This window comes from Podarcis muralis, chromosome 10, assembly GCF_964188315.1.
Source record: "Podarcis muralis chromosome 10, rPodMur119.hap1.1, whole genome shotgun sequence".
In the NCBI taxonomy this organism is placed as follows: domain Eukaryota; kingdom Metazoa; phylum Chordata; class Lepidosauria; order Squamata; family Lacertidae; genus Podarcis; species Podarcis muralis.
Window position 1 is genome coordinate 56679699 of NC_135664.1, and position 9253 is coordinate 56688951.

The following is a 9253-nucleotide window of genomic DNA, read 5'->3' on the forward strand; positions in this document are numbered from 1 at the left end:
CTCAATGCTGCAAAGGCAGCCAGTCAAAGACTAACTTATGCGAAGATGCTATTGCAGAAAGAAATGGAGTTGTGTCACTTAGAACAGCTTTTGGTGCAGTGAAGCATTTTCAAAGTGAACAAATATATTAATGAACTACACCAATATATGAACAGCTACTTGCAAATAGCAATGAAGCTGAGCAGACCTCCTGAGAATGGTTCATGCTCTGGGATGCTGGATGCTGGACTGATATTACAAAAAACAACAACCACCAAAACCCACCAGAATGCCTATATTATGCAAATCTAATTGGGGGGAAAAACACGTAAACGTAATAAGCCGTATAGTAACAATTGCAAAGTTATTTACTAGAAACTACTTCTTTAAAAAGGGACGCGGGTGGCGAAGGGACGCGGGTGGCGCTGTGGGTAAAAGCCTCAGCGCCTAGGGCTTGCCGATCGAAAGGTCGGCGGTTCGAATCCCTGCGGCGGGGTGCGCTCCCGTTGCTCGGTCCCAGCGCCTGCCAACCTAGCAGTTCGAAAGCACCCCCAGGTGCAAGTAGATAAATAGGGACCGCTTACTAGTGGGAAGGTAAACGGCGTTTCCATGTGCTGCGCTGGCTCGCCAGAGCAGCGATGTCACACTGGCCACGTGACCCGGAAGTGTCTCCGGACAGCGCTGGCCCCCAGCATCTTAAGTGAGATGGGCGCACAACCCCAGAGTCTGTCAAGACTGGCCCGTACGGGCAGGGGTACCTTTACCTTTACCTTTTACCTACTTCTTTAAAAAATAGATACAGCTTCTTATAAGGAAAAAATCAACATGGTGGCACAATATATTAAAATGCAGCTTTCCAGTTGACCACAAAATCCAGTATGTACAAAATACAAGTCCTATTGTCAGTGCCGTAGTACATTCTTTTCTAATTTCTTCATCTTCTCTTGTATTTTTCTGTCTGTTGTATTCCTTAGAAGAGTGGCATGAAATAATCTTCTAAGTGTCTAATGAAGATGGTTGGGTTGGCAGACAAAAGAACGTGGCACTGATGGATGCTGGCACAGGCAGACAAGACAAAGATTCCTGGGTATTCCTCTGTTTCGTCCGAAGGGGCTTCATCAAAACACAGCACAAGGAAAAGAGCACAAGGTCCTGAAAGATTTGACCAGCTCTGGACAGCACCTGCAACACAGCCAAAAAGAAAAAGAAAAGAATTTTCATGTGCAGAGCCCAAGCTTAACACCAAACAGAGACGTGGTAACCCACAGACGGTATCTTCCTAGAAGATCTGGAAAGTCCAAGAAAACCTAAAAGAAGTTAATTGAACCAAGTTATGAATTCATGGCTTTTCCTTAGGGAACAATTTTGTTACTGTTTTTTAAAACTTTGGGGTCCCCAGTGTTCCTTCTTACCTAGTCTTTTTTATCCTTGTATTTGCAGTTCATAAATCATTTTTCCTGGAAGAAAAAAATAATTTTATTAATCTGGATTTCCAAGATAGCCTACAAAAGAGAACCATAAAACAGATCAAAAACATCAGGGGAAAAGCAATTATCATAGCAGCAGTTAAAATACAAAAGGCAGTAGATATAAAATCAGTTAAAATCCTGGGCATTTTTTATTTTTTATTTATTTTGAAAAATGTCTAAAATGTGGCTCTCCCAAAAAAGGCTAGAGTATCCCCTGCCCAACACAAGTAGTGTGCCACCTCCTCCCTCCTGAGTAGTCTCAATGCCTATTTAGCTGAAATTAGGGGCAGAGGCAAATAATGGAGATAAAACTTCAACGTGTTTAATTCTGGTTTGTTTGACTGGGGGTTAAGATCACTATCCTAAACACCCAGTGTTCTTTGAAATTAGATAATGTTTCTACCAAATTTTCTCTTTCTTTTTGTGCATAGCTGTCAACTGTCCCTTATTTGGCGGGAAACTCCCTTATCCCAGCGCCGTGTCCCGCTGCTGTCCCTTATTGATGATGTCCCTTAAATTTCCCAGGTTTCAAAGGAAGCAGCTCCTATCCCTCCCTCCCTGCCTGCCAGGGAGGAGGGAGGCTCTAACTGTGTTGCTTGGCTGCGTTGCTCACCCAATAAGGAGTCTAAGAATGACTGGGGGGTGGAGGTCGCACGCCTTGTGCCAATCAAATCGCCTTTGCTCAGCGCTTCCCAGCGGGGAGGTGACGGTGGTTTTCCTTGCTGCATCCCCTTTGCCGGGTTGCTGCGATGTGGGAACCACCGCTTGAGGCTTCGTTTGGCTGTTGGCTGGGCTTTCTGCCTTTGGCTCGGAGGGGCTCAGATGTTGAACATACCTGTGCTGGGAAAATCCCTTATTTTGGCTGCTGATCCCTTATTTTCGAGGCTGCTGGTCCCTTATTTTCAAATCTGTAATTTGACAGCTATGTTTCTGTGCCTGAGGCCCCTGCATGTGTGCTTTATGCCAGCATTCACCAATCTGGTGCCCTCCAGATGTCCAGCCTTGCTCTCACTCTGGATGTACTTGGATTGCATTTTAAAAAGTTCAGGGAGCACCAATACAGCTGCTTGCCAAGGGCGCAAGAAACCCTAGGTACACCTCTGCAGAAAATCTAGTGTATTCGTGCTGAAATGAATAAATCATAAATGAAGTGGTCTGACTATAATTGCAACTTGTTCTGCACATTGCTGGATACAGTTCAGAGTGTTGCTTCCTTGACCTACTTTCATAGTAATTGTGTATATATCTGCCCATGATAGCAGAGAAAAGGGTTGCACTGTTGTGAATAAAATGCACTATTCACTCATTTCAATTGCATAGCAACCATCTTTTATCTTTGTAATCATAGAACATGCACAATAGAAACAACCCCATTGTGAGAAGCTCTTTTTAAATACAGTGGACCCTCAGGTTGCGAACGTGATCTGTGCGGGAGGTATGTTCGCAACCCACAGTGTTCGCAAACGCAATCCGCAGCACCGCATCTGTGCACACGTGGGTTGTGATTTGGCGCTTCTGCACATGCACAAGCGCCGAAACCCAGAAGTAACCCATTCCGGCACTTCCAGGTTTGGTGTGGTGAGCAACCCGAAATCGTGTAACTTGAAACGTCTGTAACCCGAGGTACCACTGTATATATAGTAAAATATGTAGCAAAAATCATTATACATCCATCATCCTTGCTTCTCAAGCAAAACAAGAAAGCAAGTGAAATAAAGGGGGGGGGGACAAGAAAATGGTAAATGAAAAGGGGAAATAAACAACCTAACTCAAGTATACGTTCCCACTTACTAACACTTTGAGTTGTGACCCACATAACTTTCTGATACAGGAGTAGGTTCTTACAACTCCCTCTTTCAACTCATATGTTATCTACAACCAGAATCAATAATGTAATTCAGAGAACGATTGGTCAGTTTTACAGTCATGGCTCTCTTTTTCACGAAACATTGCTTCTGCTGCCTCTGATGCTGTCGAGACAACCCTCCAGATACTCCACTCTGCATCTTCCAGCAATCACTTGTGCACTTGCAACGCCTTTGAATTTTCAGTTGCTTGAAACCTTTGTCCTGTAGCAACTCGCTTTGGGGACTTGTGGGCTTGTTTTGACTCAGTGTTCCCATTCTGCCATTAAGCACCCATAAATAAAGTCCAGCGATAATTGCACCTCCAGCAGGGATTCCAAATTTGTGATAATAACACCCCACATGTCATTCAAGGAAAATAATATAATGTATGCTTTGCAGTGACTGTAAAGTCCATGACCTGTGGATGTAATTCATTGAACAGCACTGTCTCCTTTAACAGAATTAGATTTGTGTCTGGTTGCAATTCTGGGAGTCTCTTCCCTCACAGAGTTGATCATTTTAACAATAAAATACTGGAGTTTAAAAGTCTAAAACTGGAGAATCTTTACACAGATTATCCTCAATCTCTTACACTGCCGATTCCTGTGTTTAGATGTGTTTTTACTTTTAAATCATTGTGAGGGACACAATTTTGCCTGGGGACAGAGCGGAGGCCCAGACCTAAGCCACTGTCTTTATCTTCATGCACCCTCCACCTTTCAAAGTTTACTGAAAGCCATTCTTTCTCTTCCTGTGGGCCAATTGCTCACAAGCAGAGTAGTTTGGAGGTGGCTGCTCCCTTTTGCTTGACCCTGGCGTTTTGTGCACAGATTCAATAAACCCACAAGACATAACCGGCTGTACTTTTGAATAAATAAGGTATACTATCCATTGTATCAAATTGTAGATTTCAACAGAAGTCTCAAAGTTCAACAAAAAAGCAGAAGACCCAGTGGATCAGTTCATTCTCTAGTCCAGTGTTTCCCAACCTTGTGCCTCCAGCTGTTTTTGGCCTACAATTCCCATCATCCCTTGCCACTGGTCTTGCTAGTCAGGGATGATGGGAGTTGTAGGCCAAAAACATCTGGAGGCACAAGGTTGGGAAACACTGCTCTAGTCAGTTCATGCATAAGGTCCATACATGTATAAGTGTCTATTCCACCTGTCTGCTTGTAGAGTCCAATAATCCACATGAAGGATTGTTATAGTTCCACAGAATCCTTTCACAGAGTCTAAGACAAGGATTTCCAGAATATTAGCCTTGTTTCGCCATCCTAGGCTTCATCATTAGTGCAGGCTCTAGGTAATGCAAATAAATACAATTTGGAATCTCACACATTTTTACAGGAAAAAATAATATAGAAACCATAAACAACTGTACATACCATATGTAATATTGCAAGATAGTGGATCTTATAGCATAGTAGTGGTTGCAGTAAAAAGCAACTGTAACAAAGGAGGATTATATGGACAAGCACAATATTGGTTTGAGTAACAGGTGTTGGCAATCCACAGATACAAAATTTTTCTTAAAGTGATCCATATGGCACAACAGAGGTAAAGCAAACTTAATCCATGCTCAGATGTTATACATGTAAACTCATACATAAATGTAATCAATTTTCAGATTTAAAGTAATAGCAATCCACAAATATAAAATTTGTTTTTCAAAGCAATCCACTCGGCCCACAGAGGTAAAACAGATTTAGCCCAATGCTCAGTTGTTCTACATATAGTGCATTACTATATGTAAACTTGCCAGATTTTCAAGGTGAGAGCATTTTATCTGAGCCACTGCAGTATTTTAATACTCCAGAGAGCATTTCCACAGCTGACAGTGCTGGCTTAGTGGTTGCCTAGAGTAATTATCCAATATTTCTTTTTCTTCTTTTAATTATATCCCAAGGTTGGCTAAGTACAGCTTCATTACAAACAAGTCCATGCAGGGTCACTGCAAGATTGGGAAGAAGAAAATGTGGGCGTATCAATCACTTTGATGAAAAGCTTGATTGAAATTCATCCTCACATACCACCAAACCTCTAATGTCTCTGGAACACAGCCTATTAATATGGTCTTTTAACTTTATCATAAAAGATAGCAGCAATGTTTCAGTGCAAAGCCTTTTGCAAAAGGATTATCACTGTGCGTGGTATATACATAATCACCTTATACGCTTAATAAAAAAATTTATTCAATGTCAAGCTCACCAGTTGATAGTTATGAAGTCCCACCAGATTGCATAGGAATGTTCCACAGGTTCTTTTCCTTCCATGACTGAGACTCTGTTATGTTCCCAGCAACTGCTATGTCCCATACATATTTATACCATAGTTTTATAAGCCTTGCAAGTTCTTCCATTTTTTTAATATACTCTGGCAGTTGCAAGAAACCATGCAAGGCTGTCCTTCACAGGGGCTATCATACTTCTCTGGGTGCTTCCTGGTTATCAGTGGGACTGAAAGGGCAATAGCAGCCACTCCCCGAATCCCACCAACATCAACAGAAGGAGGACTTTATGAGTGTATTGTGCAAAGTCTCTTTGTCCCTTTCTTTCAGATGCAACTTCCTTTCCCAGGCTGGCTTCTGCAGGGAGGCTAGTAAATATTTCAACCATCCTCTGCCTCTGAAATGTCTGCCTTAAGCCAGTTTTCTCCTTCAGAATAGAAACATAGAATTGTAGAGTTGGAAGGGACCCTGAGGATCATCTAGTCCAACCCCCTGCAATGCAGGAATATGCAGCTGTCCCATACAGGGATTGAACCCGCAACCCGGGCATTATCAGCACTATGCTTTAACCAACTGAGCTATCCAGGTTGAATATTGCCACTCAGCCTGTGCTGTTTCACCTTTCAGTTGAATCTCAGCCTCAACTCGTTGTAAAACTTGAAGACAGTGTTACATTTTGGATATGAATGGGTAAAAAACGTGCAAGAATTCAAGTTCTCCTTTATTTTAAAATGCAGCCTCGGGGCAGGTTTCACAGTACCTCTGAAGATATATATATTCACCTTACTATTTTCACCTTTTTAAAAGTGGCCTTGTTTTGTCTGTGCTTAAAGAAAAAGAAAGAAAAAGAACACTTTCATTTTGTCAAGTTGCTTCCAATAGCTTAGTGTTGTCTCAGCATCATTTTTTTTTGGGGGGGGGGGGTACATAGTGAAGAGTTGGAAATAAGTGGAGAGAACAATAGCACACTTCATTAGACATGATTATCTTGGCAAATCAATTAGAATGTAATAATGTAAATAACTACATGATTTGTAAGAGGACTGTGTGATTTTGTTAGTTTCTCGGTGAGATGTTTTCATTAATTTAAATTAATAAAACAGTATTTTTGGTTATATTTGGCAACTTAGTTGACTATGTCTGTTTTTTCATGTTGTGAGCTTCCATGAACAGAATTTACTACGGAAAGGTGGCATTCAAATAAATGGTAACATGCATTGTCTTTTTGCTTTTAGAACTGTATTCATATGCAAATTTGTTTTTTGTTTTTTGTTTTTGGCTTTTAAAAATATACTTTATTGCGCCTCAGTAAGATTTGTACATAATAAAGAAAAATAGCAAAAGATCCTGACGCAACTGCATTTCGTCCAAATCTCTTCCTTGCCGCTTACATATCAGTTATTTCTGAGTTCACTATGATTTATATTTTAATTTTCAATTGATAGATGTTCTCTTTTTTTGAACTAGGGCAAGAAACAAAGAAGAGGACACATATTTTGATCTAAAAAATATTGATTCTTTCCTTCTTTTAAGCAAATGGTGATGGATGGAGACTTTTGTGTAATTGCCATCCTACTTTCAAAAATACCTATCATGATAGAAATCTGTGTGTCGCGCTGCATCAAGCTACACGCCAGTCCAAATCTGAAAGTTTGGGGAAATTCCAGAGTTTATGGATTTTTGGATCTAGTTGCAATTTCCTCAACGAGACGATCCTGTACATAAGTTGGCATATCCAAATCAAAGAAAACTCTAATAAGCCTGGTTAATATTTTAAGAAAACACACATTTGCTAGTTAACACTGTATTATTACCTTATTTAAAGGGAGTGGGGTTGGAATTACAGGTTTTAAGATTTTGTACATCTCTGTGTTTCAACTATTCCATTCTCAAGCAATCCTCCCAAGCTCAATAAAAAAATAACTTTGGTGTCTATGAAAAAAAAAAGAAGATTCAGCTTCTGGCTTCAGAACATACAATTTGTGCATCTTACAGTTTTACTGCCATAGTCTATACACTCTGGTCCAATACATTCACAGCAGGCGTTGTGAAACCATCGGTATTTTGACGCTCCCATAGATTTGCAGGAGCTCTTGCACTGATGCACCAACATGCAGTCGTTGAAGTAAACCACCGTGCACGTGGCTTCTTTGTCGCTGGAGAACGGCGTGTGGACGTTGTTGCTTGAAACTGAGACGTTCTGGTGCTGGGGGTGGTTCACCGACTCTAAAATGGAGACCAAGTTCTCGTGGTGGGACAGCTCTTCCACGACGGGGAACGAGACAATATTCCAGTGCAGCTGGGTGTCCCCTTCTGTAAGCGCTCGGAAAAGCGAGGGGATCGGCCGGTGCAGTTCCTCGACAGTGCTCTTGGACGTGGGAGGCGTGTCGCTATAATTGCGAGGGTTGCACATACCAACGCAGTCACAGCACTCGTCCCACAGTGTGCCCAGACACAACATGCACTCCTTGCAGCAGGAACAGTTCCCTTCAACAGGCCGGCATTGACACAGCTCCTGTATTAAGCACTTGCTGACATCGCTTGCACAGAGAGCCTTGTTGCAGCACATTGAGGATGGGACCCAGAAGAACAGCAGACTAATAAGTGCCGCCGCTGTGCAGTACCACAACCTCATCTTTCTTGAAAGTGGGAGATTTCTGGAACTTTCAGACAGCACCCGCAGCCGTCGTCGTCGTCGCCCTCGCCTCCTCTGGGTCGCGCAGGGCCAGGCGGCTGGCAGCGTGAGGCGCCTTCAAGGGCCCCTTGCCTGCCTGCCTGCCTCGCTGCCTGCCTGGCACTCCAGACCCGGCTGTGAGAGGGAGGAGGAGGAGAAGGAGGCGGGAAGAAGGAATGGCCGCCTCCGCCTCGTCTTCTTCCTCCTCCCCGCCATTCCCAGGCACACGCCCCGCCGCGAGGCCCCTGAGGAGAATTCTCCTCAGGATCGGGCCCCGAGGGGCGGGCCATTTATGTGGATTTTAATCACAACTCATATGATGGAACAACCAAGACTTATTTAATAGGCTGTCAGCCTTTAGCTGTTTCATTAGAGTTTTAGTGCATGCATTTTAATGAAAAAGTGAACTCTTATCCTTAAAATCTGGATTCTGACCCCTGGCAATCAATCTCTGGTGCTTATGTCAGTCTGCTGTTCTCTAATTCTGAGAAAGAAAACTTAAGCTTTGAAAGTAGGCTACGAGGCACAACATCTTGATTACCTAGTAAGCATGTGCGGAATAAGATCCACTTCATCTGAACATTACCCACTTGGCTACTGAATTTTCTGCACTAATAACCATGAAAATAGTGTGTGCCGCTTAAGAACAAGACTCTAGAAATCTCCACAGCTAGTGATGATCTAGGAACTGAACTTCATCTTAAAACTGAATTAACTGTTATGAAGCAACATACATCCAAATTGGGACCCCTGCTGTAAAAGTAATTACATAGGAGCTCTCTGCTGTGGAATGTGCCTAGTAATATGTCAAAAGGGGGGGGATGCTTGCTCCCATTTGCTATTGAGGACACATTTATAGGACAGAGTCAAATGAGATAGACAGCACCCACAGTGCTGCCAGGGGTGGCTGTACCTAATCTGTGATGGGGACTTGCACCCCATAACCAATGGGACACCACCACCAGTGCTACACCACACAGACAGCTCAGCCCATGACTGTTTTACCAAATGCAAACAGGTTCTTTTCCTGATGGATCTTTGATAAACAACAAGCCAC

At 42.6% G+C, this 9253-nt stretch overlaps 1 pseudogene; it reads right to left on the reverse strand.

Annotated features, from left to right (window-relative positions):
* Positions 1–7436: 7436 nt before the first annotated feature.
* LOC114605889 (twisted gastrulation protein homolog 1 pseudogene) lies at positions 7437–8427 on the reverse strand (annotated as a pseudogene).
* Between the last annotated feature and the right edge of the window lie 826 nt (positions 8428–9253).